This window comes from Anas platyrhynchos, chromosome 13 (genome assembly GCF_047663525.1).
Source record: "Anas platyrhynchos isolate ZD024472 breed Pekin duck chromosome 13, IASCAAS_PekinDuck_T2T, whole genome shotgun sequence".
In the NCBI taxonomy this organism is placed as follows: Eukaryota; Metazoa; Chordata; class Aves; order Anseriformes; family Anatidae; genus Anas; species Anas platyrhynchos.
Genome location: NC_092599.1, coordinates 8,122,087 through 8,142,297, shown reverse-complemented (window position 1 = coordinate 8,142,297; position 20,211 = coordinate 8,122,087). Strand labels below are relative to the sequence as shown.

The 20,211-nt window shown below is 39.2% G+C and overlaps 1 protein-coding gene across 2 annotated transcripts in view; it reads left to right on the top strand.

The window, feature by feature from the left end:
- Positions 1-20,211, top strand: part of PTPRG (protein tyrosine phosphatase receptor type G) — a 397,752-nt gene that overhangs the window by 144,583 nt on the left and 232,958 nt on the right. The window contains exon 1 of one of the 2 annotated variants that reach the window (XM_027467841.3): positions 13,173-13,321. The exons of the other annotated variant lie outside the window; for it this stretch is intronic. The gene's annotated coding sequence lies outside the window, so the exon portion shown is untranslated. Of the gene's footprint in view, positions 1-13,172; positions 13,322-20,211 lie in introns of those variants that run through there. 2 annotated transcript variants of the gene reach the window in all.

Sequence of the window (20,211 nt, the reverse complement as noted above, 5' to 3'; positions counted from 1 at the left end):
TAAATTTTGCATAGTTTCATATTCATTCCTTATTTGGAGCCTGATTTTAGTGTAATTCTTTTCATCATGTGTTTCTTGGTCCTTGCCTGCTTGCACTCTGTTAGCATCTGCTGATGGTTGCTCACACATGTGCTGCATGGGGTAGGTTTTTAGTTTGTTTGTTTGCTGGCCAAACTTGTTTGTTTGTTTGTTTGTTTTGTTGTTTGTTTTTTAACCCTTTGCCATTTCTGTGGGTTGAACACTGGTTCAAGAGCTGCAGCCTGTAGCCTGGCCAGCCTTGGCACAGAGCTCTGTGCAGAGCAGTCTGTTGGCTTCTAGGAGCAGTGGCCTCAAAAACTGGACTGGGAGCCTCCCCATGACTCCTCTCTGCAAAGAAAAGGCAATGACAGGAGTCACCAGTGCTGAAGGCCGTAGTAGTCCCTTGAGTCTCCTGTAGCACAGGGAGAGGAAGAGCAGTGGAAGAGGGCATTGTGTGGAAGTGGTCCTGGACTGAGCCCCATTGGGTGCACTGGGAGCAGTGACAGGGAGCAGCAGGGGATCCAGGTTGAGGGCTTATAAAGAAATCTAGAAGTCTCCTCTGCTTCACTCAGCCTGAATATCTTGAAAATTCAGGGACTGCTTAAAGCCTGTGTGGAAGGCCTGGCTGGGCCAGGCTGGGGAGAGCAGTACAGCTCTAGCAAAGGCAGAGTCGTTTCCATCCCCGTGTATCCGGGCTCTGTTCCCCATGAGCTGAAAAGGCCTACATGGCCTCGGGGAAGTATAAGAGTCAAGGATTGGGAGAAGGAAGCAAAATCCATTGACATTAATCCAAATTAACCTTTGAACACCTCACGTTTTCTGAATGCAGTTCTTTAAATGGCAGCAGACAGCGGTAAATGATCTTGTTTAATATCTCTGGGCTTCAGTGAATGTGAAACATTAGTATGAAATCTCCTTATTGTTATAATAAATATCTGGTTTAGCCTGATAAGAGGTGAGATGGTTCATAAAATGCTGGATGAGTAAGCCTAAAGAATCTGTTTAATTGAATCTTCTTAGTTATAACGTCACAGTAGTCGAAAATAGAGGCCTGGGGAATTGTGGTAAAATGCTGCTTTGGCATTTTCTCATTGGCGGGCAGGGCTGGTTATGATCCTGCTTCGGGTCCCGATGAAACCAATTGTAGGCAAGTTGTTCCTAACAGCAGACGAGGCATTTTTGTATAAACCATGACTGTATGGAAATGTGCGTGTGTGGGTTGGAATGCACATAGCTTAATTTCGTAGGTCAAATAAGGAAGCAAGGCTGATTTTAACCACAGCGTTTGAAGTAGCAGGAAACGTGTTTCTTAATGTCACCATTTTTCCTTTTCTTTTAGAAATGCTATGTGCTACATTGCATAGGGAACACTTAACAGTTGTGTCTCTGGGTCCCTGTTGTTTACCGATGTGACCTTTTATATAGCTCTGAAATGTTGTGTTGTGTTGTGTTTTTTTTTTTTTTTTCTCCCATGTAAAATGAAGCTTAAATTTAAATTTCCTGTACCACTCAAATTGGCATGGCTTGGCTTTATACAAGCTGAACAAGTTTCTCTTCCTTGGGTGAGTAATCTGCTGGAGCTGGTTATATAAGAAAAAGCTGTAAGAAAGGTTAGTATGTGCTACTTTAAAAGAGCCTTACTGCAAATACGAGACCTTTGTTTTAGGTGACAGAAAAGAAGATAGAAGCACCAGAAAAGTGATTAGCTATCATGCCATTTATAAAACCTAAGCATGTCCAAGTAAGTTAACAAGTAGTTAAGGGGATCATAAATCTTATGCTTAGGTAATAAATACCTACATTATACTTGCTGAATACCAAGAAATGCCAATTTCATCACACATAGGTCTGAGCTCTGACCTACAGATTTCTGAGACTTCTCCGAAGTTTCTTCTCATTTTATATCATGGCTGTACTATTTCCTGCCATCCTGCAGCCTTCTCATCATCTGGGAAGAATCAATGTCAAGTTGTCAAACAGACTAATTGGTTTAATATTTTATAATTCTTTTACTTAAACTGATTCTTAGCCAGTGATAAAATCACTTTTGTTTTAAATGTTAGTGTCTCTGGCAGATAGAAGTATTAGATACTTGGATAGGATTTTCAGAATTGCCCATGGCTTTTGGACATTTAATTCCCATTAATTTCTGAGAGGTTCTTTGCTTCCCTCAGGACACTTTTAAAATCTCAGCCTTTGTAAACCTTTTGGTAATGGCTGGTTTTAAAATCTTTTCAGTTTCAACTTAATGGGAAATCTGTTTCTCACCCTGTTTCTACAACTAGAAAAGGTAGGTAGGACTTCTCCTTTGACTTCTTAGCAAGAGAGGCAGCCAAAACAAGCACAAACAGGACCACAGCGACAACCTTGCTGCTGAGATCTGGCCACCTCTTCGGCAGAGAGCTCTGTTTGCTTTTGCAGCACTGCAGGCAGAGTGCACGTCCTCTCCGCTGCATGAGCTGCTTCCCACCAGGACCAAGGGGAGGGATATGGCTTGCAGGCGCAGAACTAACCTGGTGCTTGTGAACCGGCAAGGACTGCTGTTGTTCCCACTGGTCTGCTGTACCTTCACGTCTCCTCATGCAGGGAGTCATGCAGCAACTCCTGTTAGTGCTGCTAAAATGTGGTGGTGAAAGAACTGGGGTAGTTCTCATCTCCTTTGAATTGTTGTATTTTTTATCCTAGAGCACAAGCCTATATAATAGAAGGACACTCAGCTGGAAGGCTGCACTGCTCTGAAGAGATTAGAGAAAGGCTGGTATTAGCTGCAAAACCTTTCTTGCGGGTTTGTTCAGAAACATACAGCTTAAGGAGCTTAGTAAATTCTGGGTTAAAACTAGTAAGTGAATTCAGAGCAAGACAATATGGCCTGTGAAATCTGGGCTGATGAGAGAAGGCTGAATGTGTAAAACAATGGGGCTGGGAGTTGGGAACGCTGGGAGCCAAGCTGCGCAGCCTTAGGCTAGCCTGGGAGTTGCGATACACGTGATAAAAGCAGCCTGGTCCAATAGGGAAATTCTGCCTGAAAACTTCACTTCTGCCCTGAAATCATCAGCCTTCATCTCCGTCTTGCTGACATTTCCTGGCTCAACCGTTTGACTCATCAGTAGCAAAAGACAATGTGAGAAAAAACATTTTGCAATTCATGTTGTTCCTTTGCGTGTGTTCAAAATGGCTGCTGGGCAAGGGAAAGAAAGTCTTTTCCCAAAGTTTAAGAAAGGAAAACGCAGCAGAGTGGCTCTGGGTCATGCTGTGTAGTCTGGCTATGTCACGCATTAGCAGTCATCCTTCAGGAGTTACTCTTCAATGCCTGAAGCTTCTGAATGCTTTCCTAAATGGGACTTTACTCCCTCCCAAGGAAGGGAGGGAAGACAGTAGTGACCTTTGAAGCGATCTTGTCAAAACAGGGATTGCAAAAAATGCCACTGCTTTTGATCAGAGACACCACTATAAAAATAAAGGGCATTCAGTATCCTATCTTAATTTTTCTGACTTGCATTTGTCTGTAAAGTCTTGTCCTTTGTCTTCAAAAGCACCGTAGAGATGTGCAACATAAAAGGAACGATCATGGGGCCACCAAAGAGCCCCGTCTTTGTTGTTGTTTATACTGAAGTATTATGTTATGCTATTGGCAAAGTAATTTTCAGCTCCAAGTGAGACAAGATCAGTCACAGTGGTTTTCACAAGATTGATGTGAAGAGCTAGAGTGGTGCTAATTAATCAGAGATGGGGAGAGCGTGTGCCTGCATACTCAATTAGTGTAACATTTCCTAAATCGGAAAGGAGCTCTGCCATACAATAATACTACAGCAGAGCCTGAAGGGTGCAGAGATACAATTCATAATGAACTACCTAAACTCATCACTCGAGCACTTGCACCCCTAGACACTATTGGATGGTGAGTCCAAAGTGGATTTCTAGTCTAGGTACTGCAGTGTTGGGAATAACCACCAATGCTTGAAAGTTAACATTTCCTTTTATTTAGAAGATGTTACATTACTAAGGCTCCATTATTATTATTATTATTACTATTATTATTATTACTATTATTATTATTATTATTATTATTATTATTGCTATTGCTATTATTATTATTTACTTAAGCAGCAAGAAAAATAGGTGTTTGTTACAGATAAAGCATCTTTGCCATAAGCAATGTTAGTTGCAGCTACTTTGCACTTTTCTTTGAAATCTAGTTTTTTCTAAGAGAAACTGCAGGTTGTCATAGCTGCTACAACACTATAAATAAAAATAAAGTGGTAGTTCCAGTTGTGTTGCAATGCCGCACATGGAAATTTAAAAATGAATACTGATCTCTACCTAAAAAAAGGAATAGTAGGACAGAGTACTTCCTGTACTTGGTACTAAATTAAATTCACTCTTAAACTCTAGTATTCGGGCTTGTTTGTTCTTCTCTTACAAAAAAAATAAAATAAAATAAAAATAACCTTTTTCTTGCCTATAGGTAGAATAACCTGTAACTATGATTTGAAAAAGCAGAAGATTTTAAGTCTTTGAAAATAAAGTGATTTAGTGGTATGGCAGCTTTAATTTTATCCAGATTTGTAGTTTACATCAGGCACAGCTGTTGAGTAAACCTGCAGAATGAATTAGAAATGGATTAATGAAGCTGTAAGACAAATACATTAGAATATTTTTAACAGCTCTCAAGGAAACCGTTTTATTTAATTTTAGTCATGTAATGGCTTTATACTCTGAGCAAAACAAAGTAAAACAATAGACTCAAATTCTAAATTGACAGCAAACGTATCATTTTTTCCACAGGCTTTTGAAGTATGCAAACCCATATAATTATTTTCTGACTAGTGAAATTGGTTCATATGGTTTATGAGGGGAAATAAGCCCTCCCTAACAAATATGGTCTGTGGCAGCTGGCCCTGTACCTGCTGCACCACTCTTTGGCTATAAAACCAGAGATAACAGTCCAATTTCATTTGTAGTTACGCTGCTATAAATCTGGAGTAAGTTCATTGGTCTGATTCCAGCATTAGAAACCTAAGTTATGTTTCCTCTCCCAATCTCTGTCATTTCGGACTATGTTCTATGTGATATGGCGTGGATGAAATGTGTCTAGTATCTCTGCTATCTTAATCAGAAATAGGTCACTGGTGTTTGGCTCTCCAAGAGGAAAACGCTCTGTTCAGCAGCCAGATAAGGGGGGAGAAGGGGATGATAGCTTCTGGTCAACTTACTCAAGAAATCCTTATGCTGATTATGTGCCTCGCTCAAGTTTATGCTTAAACGGTCCCTGAAAATACAAACTTCTGATGCCTCTGGGTTTGCAGAAGCCAGCTGGTAACTAGTTACTGTGTTAGTCTGTGGGTGGTTGTGGTCATCCTTTGAGCACGTTACTCCTGGAGCAGCATGGTAGTGGGACAGAAGCTGCCTGGCAAAATTACAAATGTAGGTTTACTGGTCTTAATCATGCTGCTGTAGTGAAACTGCCATAAATCTCTTATAATGCAGAACATCCTCTTTTTTTTCTGTTTAGCTGAAGTGTTACTATCTGAGAATTTACATTGACAGAAGGAAGATTATACCTGTGTGGAAGGACTCCCCCCAGTGATAGACAGGTCTCGCTGAGTTGCCCTGTAGCTGTTTGAAGCTGGCTAGAGACGGGTTTATTCTCTGTTCTGCTTAACTGTAGGTTTTGATTGCTTGTCTAACCGAAGTGCGGATTCTTGGGAATCTGGATAAAAACAGTGCTCATAAGAAATAATTATCCTTGCCTTACGCTCAAGACATATTACTCTCTTGACCTAACCAAACATAGGTCAAACTGAGCTTAGCCCATTCTAGAGAGATTTGAAAGACCTGCGTATGTAGTTAAATTCCTGTACAGAGAATAAATCCTTTAGTTGATATCATAGGGTATATGGTTATTCTAAAAATGGTACTGAAATTGGAGAGCATGTGCAAGAGTTTTGTCTTGGTCCACTCTTTCTTGCGTTGTTTGATACCTTCCTTTGGCCATTGAGCATGGCTGATATGCTTAAATGTTACCAGTTCTATACCCTGGAGAATCACCTGGAGCAGCACATACATACATATTTTTTTCTCACTGCAGTGAATTGGCTGTGCTTAAAATCTGTGTGGGTAAAAATAAATAAAATTCAAGTCAATAAAATATAATAAATAGCACCCCTGTTACAGGTACAAAATGATACTGCTGTACCACAGAGAGAGTCGTGCAATTGTAGCAGCAGAAAATGCTTCTTAGACAAAAACGTGATCTTTCACAACCCAGAATAGATTTTTTCTACTTCTGTGTGACTTCATAGCCTAGTTAGAAAAAGCTTTTTTTTTTTCCTTCCTCTTTGACCTTACATTGTTTGTGTTTGTTCGTATTTTGTTGAATACTGTAATCAATCCCAATTATCTCTTGGTCTCTACATTTGATTTCAACAAATGATATCACGCCATACCTAGAACCATTGGGGTTACCAATTACATAACGTATTACAGAGTGGGTTAACCTATTAACAGCCTTTCCTCAGAATATTTTTGCAAAGATAATCTGAGTCATTAACTGGTAGAACAGGGACACAAGTTTTATTCAACCAGTAGAACAGGGACACAAGTTTTATTCCTAAATGCAGCTGACTGAAAATTGAGTTAAGTTTTCTAATTATATGGACAAACAGCCCCGGAAGATGTTTCTGTTCAAGCCATTGTTCTCCGATCAAAAGAGGTTTGTGACAGAATCGTCTTTTTATGAGATGAGAAATATGAGTTGTATGAAATGTGCTACCTTAATGTGATCTGTTATGAATTGTTAAGGTGTTTTCAAACTTCTTGTAATTAAATGTATGATTCTAGTAGGCTGTGATAATAATATTTTTTTCCTTCTTATGGACAGCACTTATTTCTTGTCTTTTTGTTAGTGGTTTAATTTTAGCCTTGATGTTAGACGTTTTCAGCTACATATGTGAATAGGGGGCTGTTCTTGCCCCCTTTCCAAAGGAGCAAATATTAACTTTCCATGAATGCAGCTCAGGTAGGAAAAGCAACAGTTATTTTAACCTGTAGGAGGCACAATGAAAACTAGTGCTTAGAAGCTGAAGTGTCACAAATAAAAAAGCCGCAGAGTCATAGACTGTTGGTCTGACCCAGAGGGACATTTCTCATGTTCACAAGTCCTTAGGTTGTATCTCCATGAGAAGTGGTGCCTGGGTCCTGGATGTGCTTTTTGCTAATGGATTCACCAAAGGATGGCTGTGTGCTTGGCATGGAAGAATTAGGGAACACTTTGAGACATTACCTCAGCTAATTCAATGCAGAAAAGAGCTAGGTATCTCTTCCCGACTCCTTTCCATCTTGGGAAGTGAGTTCCCATTTAGGACCACTTGTTTGTGAAGTTCCTGAGCTCATGAGCCTCCTTATTAACCTGTAGCTCTGGGTTATGTAATCCAGGCACACGAGCTGGCTGCCTGGTGGGACTGCTCAGGTCCTGAACCCGTGGTAGTGGGGGGGATTTTCTTTGTCTGTTTTCCAGCTTGTGAGAAGCTTGACTGAAAGGCACAAATTAAAACCTAAAGAGAGCCTTACTGGAAGGGCCAAGCAGATGGAGATCAGCGTGGAGACTGGTAAACAGCGTAGTAAGACAGAAGACAACTTGTACTGTTGCCCTCAGGCTGCATCTGTTACTGGAAATAAAACTTGGGGTTATCATTATTTTAACTTACCAAATATATACGGGCTGGCAAAAAGCAATTCTTATGTCTCTGAACGTTTTTGTGAAAGCTCATCTTATGTTTCTGCAGTACGACACAACCCTATTTCTCAGACTTCACCTTCATGCAGACACTGAACACAAGAAGTAATTGCCTCCATTCCCACCCATATTCCACATCAAGCATTTGCTGTTGAATCACTGATAAATTGTATGCCAGGCCGGCTGTACAGCTTAATCTCTGCCCTCTGTCTGTTTGCAAATAGCATGACTATGCATATTGAATCATATTCCAGATACTTTATTGACAGTAACTTTTCATAACCTTATACCCATGGCTATGTTTAAGCAGTTTATCATTGCCTGTATATCTACCAAATAAATTAAACACAGTTATTTATAACAAAATGACTCTAAAGCTGTGAAGTGCTTATGGTATTTTTAATAAGCAGAGGATTTGGAAACCACTACGATTTCCATTTTTGCAAGTAAATTAGTATAATTATGTGTTTTAGTTACTAAAATAAAAAACAAATTGCAAAGCATGTTTTTATTCTATTAATAAACTTGGCTAAAATGCTGATTCTTCAAATACATTCTACTGGGTAGGAAAGGACGAGGTTAATGATAAGATAGCTGCCTTTTATTACCTCTGTAGTTAGAAAGCCTTGTTTTTATTTATTTATTTATTTATTTATTTATTTATTTTGGTATGTTGTTGGTGTTTTTTTTTTAGGTTTTTAGTTCCTGGAACAGTGAACAGATATATATTTGTTTTTTCAAAAGTGGAGATTATGTTGAGAAAGCACCATGAAGATGTAGCCATACCAGAATAGTCCTGTTGTGAACTGACTGAAGGTTTCTAACTTGAATGCTTTAGGTTACAGGTTATCCCTGTTCATTTATTGGTAGTACGTTTTACAGATCACCTATACACTGCTCTAAACTGGCAACTTCAAGAGCAAAGACTTGAAAATATTTTTCCCATCTCCTTACGTATTTTTTTTTTCTCATGCTTTTTTATTTTAAAAGTATAATACAAGAGTGTTTAACCTGAGTCAGTGCATTGAGGACCAGCCTTTGGTGCCCTGTGCTTGGCCCTGTTTCAGTGGAGGTGCAGTTGCCAATAGGGGTAAGGTTCCTTCCCGCACTGGGACCTGGACCTCGAGTCTCCTCCCTGCTCCCTGTCTTGCTTCTCCTATCAGTAAAATGGATTCTCACTTATCTCTGAGAAGTCCTCTGAGCTTGTCAGGGGGAAAGCGGTGGATATTTTATAAGTGAAGTATGTAAGGATAAGACACATGGGAAGTGATACAGTGTCTGCTGAAACTGATGGGTATCTCCTTTTAGTTAAATAGAGGCTGAACCAGAAGCTAAGACACCCGGCAGTGCTTGGGTAGGAGCTCTGCACTGCGCAGTGTGTGCGTATACTGACGAGCTGATTGGGAATGTGTAAAAGAAAAAAAAGTTTTTCTTATGAGCTGTGGTTTACAAAATGTTTATAATGATTTGATTTTCATTACATAAACTCTCATCTGTTTTTGATTAGTGTCTGGGTGTAAAGACTTTATTTTGTATGTCCTTTTATAATTTTATACAGGAACAATCAAAACCTGAAGGGATTCTGCACTGTTTGTATATTAAATCAGTCCTGATGGTCTTAATCTCATCAGTAATTAAAAACAAAGTTAACTGGGTATTTGATTGAGATGTAAGGATGTTGGTAATTCACTGTTTCCCTCTCTAGAACAATAATGTTTTGGGGGTTTGGCTTACATCAGAATTTTGCAGTGCTTCCAAGAAGTTCAATCTTATATCCATGGAGGGTGTTTTTGTTTGTTGGTTTGTTCATTTGCTTGCTTTGTTGTTGCCGTTGTTTTGTTTGTTTTTGTTTTTTTTTTCTTTTGATAAATAATTTTGACTTAAGCATACTTTTGACTTGGGTTAGGTGGCAGGATCCACATAGGTATGAATGCCAGGCCGTAAGCTGTGTCGCTTTTTTTTTTATTTACTGGCACAGGCTGCCTGGAGAAGCTGTGGATGCCCCTTCCCTGGAAGCATTTAAGGCCAGGCTGGATGGGGCCCTGGGATCCTGCTCTGGTGGGTGGTATCCCTGCCCATAGCAGGGGCTGGGAACTGGGTGCTCTTTATGATCCCTTCCAACCCGAGCTGTAATTCTGTGATCTTCCTGTTTCCATAAGTTCTAGGGATACTGGAAGCATTGCGTAGTCTGATTCACTTTGTAGGATAGGCATTACCCAGTGATTTCCGAGCCAAGAATTCCTTTCTGACGTTTGTCCTTTGCATAAACATTTTTTTTTTTTTTATATCTACAGACTGACTTTACAATAGCTCCATGATAGCCTTATATGTAATGTTGCAGTGGTTCGTTCCCCTTCTGCTAGGTCAGTGCTGATTTCTGCCCCTATCTGATACAATTTCACATTCCAGCCACTGGATTTGATGTCTTTGCTGGGCTGCAGCTGTCTCCTCCCTGTGTTCTTAGCATTGATCCTAGATGAATCGAGTTAAACCAAAAAATGACTCATCAAGTCTAGGATGGAAATTAGAAAATAATTAGGAACCTGGAAGGCAACAGGGGCAAAGCCGTACCTGCTTTGTAAGAAATCTGTATTTTCTTGACCCCAATTCATTAATGCAATGCTGCTTTTTCTGAAATGTCTTCTTTTTCAATTTCCTTTTTAGAAAAGGTTTGCATAGTGGGATAGTAACAATAGCCTGGCAATAATCTCATACATATGTTGAACAGTCAAAACACTGTTTTCATCCTAAATGATAGCTGGCTGCTTATATCTCCAAAGAATTTGTCAGTGTCTGGCTACAGCATCGTGCTGGGAATTCATGTGACCTGAAGTCTCTGTCAAAACCACTGCTTTTCAAAGAAGGCTCTCGTTCTTTAAGTTTGACCTGCATGTATATATTATGTTCCAAAATGCATCAAAATGATTCAGGTTAGAACAGTTCTCTAGGAAAAACTTACCACTTCATAGAGCATTTGTTCCTGAGAGAACATTTTTAGTCTTTTTAGATACCAGTTTTGCCTGCAAAATATCCATTTCCAGCAGCGGTGGTTTTTGTGTGTTTATTAAATTTGCTTCTTTAGATAGTTTTCTAGGTGCTAATTGCCTGCAAATTTAGTAATTTGACAATGTACAAAACTAACAGTTTGCATAAGATGTTTTCTAGCATAGTCCTTTTTTTTTCCCCAAGAAATCAGCACTTTGCTTTTGCTCAGGGAATGAAGAGTCCTCAAAATAGAGGCCAAAGCTGTGACCTTCAGGTCTCTGAAGACCTTCGCAAGTCAGAGGAAACCAGAAAGCTAGGGAAAGACATTTGAACAGATGCCTGGTTACTTCCACGTGAACACTGGTTGTGCTTGCATTTCACTGAATCAGAGCTCATGGTACCTGTCCATGCCCCTAAGCTCGATGTGCTCAATGCCTGCCTTGTCCAGCGTCCCCGGGCTGAGCAAGGTGGCAATTCTTTTCCTCCTGAAAAGAATGCTGCAGGTATAGTTTAGGGCACATATGTGCTGATTTCAACAGTTATTTTTTGAAACAGTATACTACTTTCTTTTTTTTTTTTTTTTTTTTTTATCCTTTCCTTAAAAAAAAAAAAAGTAGAAAAAAGTGGCATGTGAAATCTTTGTCCTTGAACATTGCTCTGCATTGGTGACGCTCCGGTATAAATGCAGGTTCGTGCTGGTGTTAATGGCTCTCTGTTCATCTGATAAGCCCCCACATACTGTGATATTTGCAGGTTGAAGACGGTGAATGTGACTCGAGCAGAAGCTGGGTACCCCTTGTGTTTGGGGACTGTATCCCAGTGGAGAGGCACTACAACCAGGGCTCGGGTGGGCTGAAGGAAGACATCTTCCAGGAGCTCCTACAGCCCCCTGGCCAGCTATCGCTCAAGGAGCCTGTACAGCTGGCAAATTAATTTCTGCCCTATTGAAATTAAAAACAAATAAATAATTGCTACAGTGTGATGGTGCATTTTAATATAAGTAATAAATTCATGGTAAATTATATTTATACTGAAACAGGGAGGCACCATGTATCTTTGGTGATTTATACACACAATCTGCCAAGTTACTGAGCTAATATTAATTTGTGGGAGACATCAACCTCGCTCTGCAAGATAATTTAGATTATTCCTCATACAATTCCAGTGCATTCATGTGAAGCTATGGGAACAATAAAAATATTAATAAAGGACTTAAAACTGGAAAAGCTTATGGGAAAGAAAAAGCCCCATACGTCTCTGAATAAATCTTGTTCCTTATGTGCAGATTTATTTCTTAATTCTTATTCTGTTCTAGTATATTTTCTGTAGTTTTCTAGCCTATGTTCATCACCATGGTATTTGAATACTTTGAGGTAGTCCATTAAGTAGCATGTTCATCAGATCATTATACCCTGTCACTGAGGAGAGGATTAAATAGTGATATTGCATCTATTAATCTGGGAAACTGTGCTTCAATTACAGCAGACTGAAGAATGGATGGAGAGATGAGTTTTATTGGCTTATGGTTTTCATAGCACATAGATGTTTTACTTTAATTTTTTCAAAGACAGATGCATTAGAAAAATAAAAACACCAAATTAAATTATTTGAAAATCCACATAATGATATAGGAGAAATACTTATATTTTACTAGGTAATTATCAAATAACGTAGATTAGTCATTTGAAGAAAAGAATGTTACAATCTGTCTATCCAAGTAGCAAAAATAAAATATTATTATTTTAAAACTACCGTGCACGAAGGCTATCAGTCTCCTAGGGAAGGGATGGGGAATAGAAAAATTATTGACATATATTTAGAAAAGAATATATCAGCTGCAGAGGAAAATAAGCCAGAAAATTTCATCTACTGGTAATTGAAAAGTTAAAATTTCCATGTGCCAGCAGCTAGGATTGGAGGGGACATGCAAACATCAACCAAAGCCATGATAAAATATTAAATAAAACTTTAAAACTATCCCCATGCAGCTTTCACAGTTCACCACAAGTATGTGCACTGGGACATAGAAGACTATGTGGATAGATTATATTAGTTCACTGGAGCTAGATAGAAAAATTCAGAAGTTATGTAAAGGTTTTCAAACATAGATATTGCATCCCAGCAGGAGAAACAACTGTACAGAGCGGTGACATGTAAGAGTTCTATAAATTTTTAATTAACAAAATTCATTCTTTTTTTTTTTTTGAAAGTTTTTGACTGCATAATTGAGATGGAAGTTTTTCAGACTTGTTTTTCTACAGCCTGTGCCTTTTTTTAAATGTAACAAAGGTTGCATGAGACTAACCAGAAGATATTTGTCTTCATCAAGTTTATACATTTTTCATTTATTTTTATTTTGAAAGCAATCATTTAAAAGCTTGGAGAGGGGAAACTAGCAAAACTTGTGTGTTCAGCTGAGACAGCTTTGTGGCCAGAACTTTTCAGGTGGTATTAATAAGATCCTGGTTACAACAGCAGCCAAACAGTCTGAAAGTGTAGTCTGAGAAGGCTGTTGACAGAGCAGAAGGGGCATTAGCGGTGGCTCTACACCCACTTGGATGTGGTTCTTCTGAGAATTAAAAGGTATGAGCTTAATATATGAAATTGTCCTTTAGCATAGTAGGCTCAGTGGTGCTTGCATGATTCCTGATCCCCCTGTAGCCCCAGAATGGGAAACGTATCACACTGTGCTGCCTGGGTTTGGCTGTCCCTGCCCTGTTCCCAGTGCCTCCTGTGAGCAGAAATGTGGGAACTGGGGCTGAGGCTTAGCAGGAGGTGATGTGAGAAAAGCACCAGTAAATGGCATTTGGTTACAATACCACCACAGGGAAAACGTAAAGACTGCTTCCTGAAAGGTTGTGTGTGTGAATGTTTCTCATAAATGGAATGAGATTTGGTGACTGCATTATGTGCACTTGCTTTGCAACAGAAGCAGAGCAGTATAAAGAGCAAAGTGCAAGCTTAGAAGTTACATTTCAGTCAATATATTGCTGTACTCTCTACTTCTTGACACTTGTAATTTGTTTATCTTCTTTTTTTACTAAAACAATTAGCTCACCCCCACTATCCTCTCTTAAAGTGCTGTTGATAAGCAATTAATTATGAAATCACTTTATCACAGTTTCTTAAATGCAGTTTGTTGATTGACCAATGACAACATACTAATAATTACCTGTAACTGTCTTTCTGATTTATCTGGTTTTACAGTAAGCTACATTTAATAATAGCAACCTTGCTTTGCCTCCAACCCTCTAGAGACTTGCCTAAGTAATAATTACTTGCAGATGCAGCTCATTTGTGCCCTGATTCACACCCATTTGGTCCCAGTGAGGTCAGACCTTTCACATTTATGCTTTCCATCTTTAAGCAAAACAATATATTGATAGGGAACAAAATACAAAAATACAGGAAAAAAAAAAAAAACAAACTGCAGGATTTATGTATGAATGTGCCCCCCTCCCCCAGGAGCAAGGGTTTTGCCTCAAAACTTTTGGAGACGTTTCCTCGAGGTACCCCTGCTGGCTTGTTTTATTTTCCCGCAAACTTGAAAAATCACTTTTGACCAATTTCACAACCTGGAGCACAGATCAGGTGGCTTATTTTTTCAGGCTGGTATTTCTGTCCAGCTGTCCATCCTCCCAGAAATCTTTGTGTCTGCTGGCAAGTCTCCTGAATGCGATGGGACAGGAGGAGTGGGGTTAGGAGGTGGGTGGACAACAGTGTGATGAGTCTCATGAAGACAAGGGCCGTGGTAGAGAAAAGTGACTCTGTTAATGCCTCTCCCAGAAAGGCCACAGGGATTGTGTTCTCATTAGACATCAGAGAATCCCCTGGGGAAGCAGCTGTTGTGCATGCCTTGGCTCTTGGGGTTGGGGGGAACCTTAAATCAGAGTACACACATTGCTAGATACCAGTGAGGCCAACTGCAAGGTGCAAAGTCCATTGGCAATCCAACTTGTGTTATTTTTGCTGCCTGGTTTCCTATTCTATGTATAAGGGTCTGTTCCTATGAGACACTGAACAGCTCTGGCCATAAAGCAGTCTGATCATTGCTATTCGCTTGTCTTCAGCCTCTCCTGGCTCTTACGGGTATTTAAAGGGTTTTATGGTGCATAATCAAACCTCTTCTGAGTAGGCGATAGTGAAGGGGACATGGGAAATCATCCCATGACAGATTTTAGTCGTGAAATTTCAGAAGTGCTTTTGCCTGGGTATGCCAAGTAAGGAGAGCCCCATATATTGGCATGCATTGTCACTGCAGTCTGTGGGTAGCAATGAAAAAGATAACTGACCACGCGATTTTCTGGGAAAGAAAGGGGCATTATCAGCGAAGATACTGGAAAAGTTGATTAGAATACTAAATGAGCAAATATTTTACTGTCATTACTTAAGGCTTCCTAGGAAAGGAGATAACTTAACATTAATTGCCTATCAGAGAAATGGTGGAAGATTATGACCAATGAATGTGTGGGATACAGGATGAACATTCAGATGTAGGAGAAAGAGGGTAAAACAAATAATAATTTTGTGAATGTATATGTGATAGAAGCAGTTGAAAAATGTTTTTAAAATTAAATTAATCTTGTATGTGTGTGCGTGTACATGCAATTTTTTTATTGGATTAGCAGGGACATCTTTCAGAATTATGAAATACAAGCTGTATTCTCCAATACCGAGAGCTCTTATAATTGCTAGAAGTACAGTAAATGTCCCTATCATTCTCTGGGTTTAATCTCAGCATAATTAGCTCCTTGCACAATGGAGTGTTTAATTTGAATGGCTGCCAAGGCTCATTAAGTTAGAGAAGTAGTTCCTGAGATCTCTGTTCTTAAAATTGGGACTCTTGTATGAGAGAATTTTCACTGAAGGTGTCAGAGTTCTTTTTGATATTCCACTATTAATTTTAGGCAGGAAACTAAATATTTAAAGAGATACTGATGCATCTTTCTACCAGATATGAGGAGCTGGACTTCACACCTTGCTCAGAAATGTATCTGCAGTCTAGCAGATCTTTCAGAGCAAACTGGGACAGAAGCAGTGTGCAATTAGTACTGCCTTGAGAATGTAAGAGAATATTTTTCTATGAGCGTATATTTGCTTTTGCTGGTAATAGTTACAAAATAATTAGTCCTTTTAATTAGGATAATAGGAACCTCAATAGTGAATATTATTGCCATTTATCTGTAATATTTAAATCCTTTCATCAAAGATTTTCCCTAATATGAAATTGATGTTTATTATGCATTCTTGACTCAGATTATCTCTGTTCTGCTTCTCTGAGTCCTTCCACCACTGCAGAAACTATTTCTGATATACGTGGCTGGCAGCGGGACTATGCTGTTGACTGAGGGTAATTGTATTCCTCGTGTTACCTGGCAATTACCTGTGACTCATTCATATTGTCACCTAAATTAAAGCAACACTAGACTGCATCATCCTGACAGATCTCATATTTCTCCTTTTCAGATTGGAATACTAACAGTGCTGCTTCATATCACTTGCAGACCAAAACTAGATGTCAAAGGCTGTAACAAAAATGTTTGAAACACATCAAAAGCCAACGATCTTGTTTGCAGAGTTTGAGGCTGGTTCTTGGCAGAATCACATGCTTCTTTACACCATTGGGACCTTACATGCGTTGCCCGCTGCTTAAGGTGTAGGACGGCTATGTAAATAGCAAGCTGATGTGAAGGAAAAAAGCCCATTGAAAAATGACAACTGACATTGCTGCAGACCCTATCATTTTTCTTTGTGCTTGGATATTTTCTTCCTTTCTGAAACCTGATCTTTTTAGATTTATAGAGCAGACAGTGTCTCTTCCATTGTCGTGTGCTGCGTAATGGTCTCCGGACAGTAGAGATTGTATGATAAGAAGAGTGAAGAATCAGACCCCTTGAGTGCAAAAACGTACTGTGTTCACTGCCAACAGTGCTGAAGTCTGAAATTTCAGAAAACTGTACCAGATGTCTTTACATATACATCTTGTACTTCTTTGTACTGACTTGTGTTTCCTATCTCTTGAGATTTCACAGTGCTAGCCCAAGACTAGTGGACATGGTTTCCATTTAAATTGCCTGAAATATATGTGAGGGTTTCTGTTAGGGTCTGCCATGGTTTATACATACGTGAAATAAATGAAAACGTTTCGGTGGATCAAATTTCTTCAGACGTGGCACATGATCTACATGAAATTCTCAAATGCATCTCCATGCTGGTTAGTATGCCTGTGTGGAAAAATGCTTAGCTCCTGTTCTGTTGCTTTTTGAGACAGTCTGGGAGAAATGTATAGACATCAACTTCAAAACAAAAAATATAAAACCAAACCAACTAAACAAAAACCACCTGAACTCTGTTCCCGATTCTCTGCTTTAGAGGAGGGAGAGCTGCCTCATCTCTGTTTCCAGTCTCTCTCTGATCCTCCTAATACAGATTTTCATACTGCTTGCAGACTCTGTGAGGCAAGAACTGTCTCTTCCTGTATTCGCACAGGACACAATGGAACCCTGGGCTCGGCTGGGTCTCTGACTTGTACCAGAATATCAACATAATTAGTACTAGCTTCAGACTGTAGAAAGACGTGGAGGATGGATTATTTGTTTATTTAAGAAAAACCTAAAGAGCTTAGATGGCAAGATTTGCATGAATTATACATTACCTGAAAGTGGTTTTTTACATTTTCTGCTTTTTCCAAAGCAGGTGATGAAGCTATGCATGTAAGTATACTTGGTATGTGATCCCATTGCACAACAATGAAATAAGTCTTAGCTTCATCTTTAGGAAAATATTAAAATAGGCATACAGGTCAAGCTGAAGGTCTGATTAGCCCAGTATTTTGCATCTTTGGTGACCCAATAGGACAGACTAGGGAAAGCATAAGAAGGCAGCAATGCTCCTTCCAGCAGTGGTCTGTGTAAGGGGCTTCTTGAACCATAAGTTGTATCTGCATAATTGTTTTTCATAGCTTGTGACTAAATTTTCTTCCATACATTTTCTAATTGATTTTTTCCCATGAAGTTTTAGTATTTTTGGCTTCTTCAATGTCCTGTGGCATTAAACAAAAGGAAGAAGCACTTGTTGTCTCTTTTAAACCCACTGACTCATAATTCCATCTGATACTCTATAGCTTTTGCGTTGGCAGAAAGCATGAATGGCAGCTCTGTTCATCTTCCTGTGCAATTACAGGTTTTTAAGGACTGCTAGTATATTTTTCTCTCTCCATCCTGAATCATCTCTTTTACAGGTCTGGACTTTTTTTTTTTTTTTTTTTTCTTTGAAACAGAAGCCATTGTTTATCTGTGGTCATCCTTGCTGCCTTTTCTGTTAACTGTTCTATGTCCTTTCGGAGACAAGTGAACAGAAAGGCTCCCAGCATTCTGGGACATGAGTTTCCAAGACAATTACAAAGTGTTTTGCTCTTCCCTAATACTTTTGTGGCAATTCTTTGGGCTTTGTTTGCCTTAGAACTGCTGTGGAGTACAGAGGTGACACGCAGAGAGCTGCCAGTGTGAGTGATTACTCTGAAGTCTTCCCTGAATGTTACTAGCTAATTTCAAGTCCATCATTGTATATATAATTAGGGTTGATTCGGCATTGATTGTCATTGAATTTCATCTGCTATTTATTGCACAGTGTTGTGAGAACCTTGTATAACTCTTATTTTTGGTGCAATAGAGGTGGCATGATCTGCTGATCATGAGTTGTTTATTTTTAAATATTCCGCAGATAATTTTAATAATATATATATATCTATATATTTACTCATTTTCCCAGTTAAATTAAGATTTGAGTGTCTGTTTTGATTGAGAATCCTTTCAGTGTCAGCTTCCTTCCATGGGAAAAACTGACCATTTATTGCCACTGTTTTTCCTATTTTAACCACTGTTGCATCAACTTAAAATGCCACATGAACATTTATTTATTTTGATAAATTAATGCTGCCCTATCTAGGGTGTGCTTATTTTAATTAAAAGTAGGTTATAATGTTGCAAGTTACTTAAATCTGTTCCCATTTAATGTTCATTCACCAGAAGACTTTACCCACCAGGGTTTGTACCAATTTAACGCAAATAGATTAGAATTTAAGTTGATTTCATAGTTCATAAGAAACCTTTACAGAGATGAGCATATGTGGAGCTGACAGTAACATTTAATTCCAAAATGTGCAAAAAAAAAAAAAATCAATAAAATCTATTTTTAAATAAATTGGAGCCTTAAGGCAGCTGTTTAATATATAAAGTTACTGCTCTGAATTTATATTCTCTAGATTTGTCTGAGTCACTGAATTCAACTAAATATTTCAGCATTTAATAAAACCCTACCGTATATTATTTGTTAAGGATCTCGGCAACAGCCATTTAGAGATCCCTTCCTCCTCATCAAATAATTAAGAGCAATGAAGTACAGCAGCCAATCTGAAGTCAGGATAATGCTGGTCACTCTATATTGTTATTTCAAAGGCAAAACAAAAAGTAGAGGCACAGATGCTTAAAATCTTCATTTCTACCTGCTTATGGCCTCTGATTTAGTCAGTGAAGCACGATGAATCTAAAAAGGCTGGTGGGAGAAGTGCAAGGTCCTCAGAGAAATTAGAGAAGAAAATTGCAAAGTTAAGTTGGAAGCTATGGTGAGCTGAGGAGCTGTGAAGAAGATAAGACTTTCCTCCTAAGTGGGTATTTAAAACCAGGGATCGTCACACAGTTTGTGGAAGTGGCACACTCAGCTTTCCCACCTCGGTCCGGCTCGGTACGCGTTGTCCGCTGAGCAGGCCCTGGAGAAGCACAGGGCTGAGGGGAGGGATGAGCACCTTGAGTGCTTGTCCCGTGAGGTTATCCACCTCCAGTTGAAATTCGACTTAGGAATTTCTATTCCTCTGGGAAGGAAATATTGTTCAGTAGCTTGCATCTAGGCATGCCCACCTGAAAGGGCTGGCTGTGGAACAGCTCCGAGCACAGGCCTCGCTTCCACAAGAGAGTGGAAAATTGCAGGATTGTGTGATTAAATTGTACTTGTCCCCCAAATGTTGTGATGTTGTGTAGCAATAAAGCTTATTTTGGGTTACAGTGTTTTTTTGTTTGGGATTTTTCATGTTTAGATACGAAAAGCTGCCTGCGGCATGGCAGAGGTATGAGAATCCCAAGGTGTAGGTAGAGCTGTTCTTACCAGTACAATCTCTTTTTTTTTTTTTTTTTTTTTTTTTTTTATGTATCATATGATCTTTTTGGATTGTTGTAAAGAGAAGATGGGGTTGAATATGGCAGAGGGATTGTAGCAGAAAAACCGAGGTGGGCCGAGGTTTACGATGGGATGGTCTACAAGGAGGCTCTGGTATTTTGCCTTCTGCTAGAGCTGTTTGTAAAGCCAGTGCTGCGGCCGCTCTTCCATTAGCCCAGTGAGACATCTGCAAAATATAATATTGATTAGACATAAAAGGGAGAGCATGGCCCATAGTCCTGCGGTTCTGGGTAGACGAATCC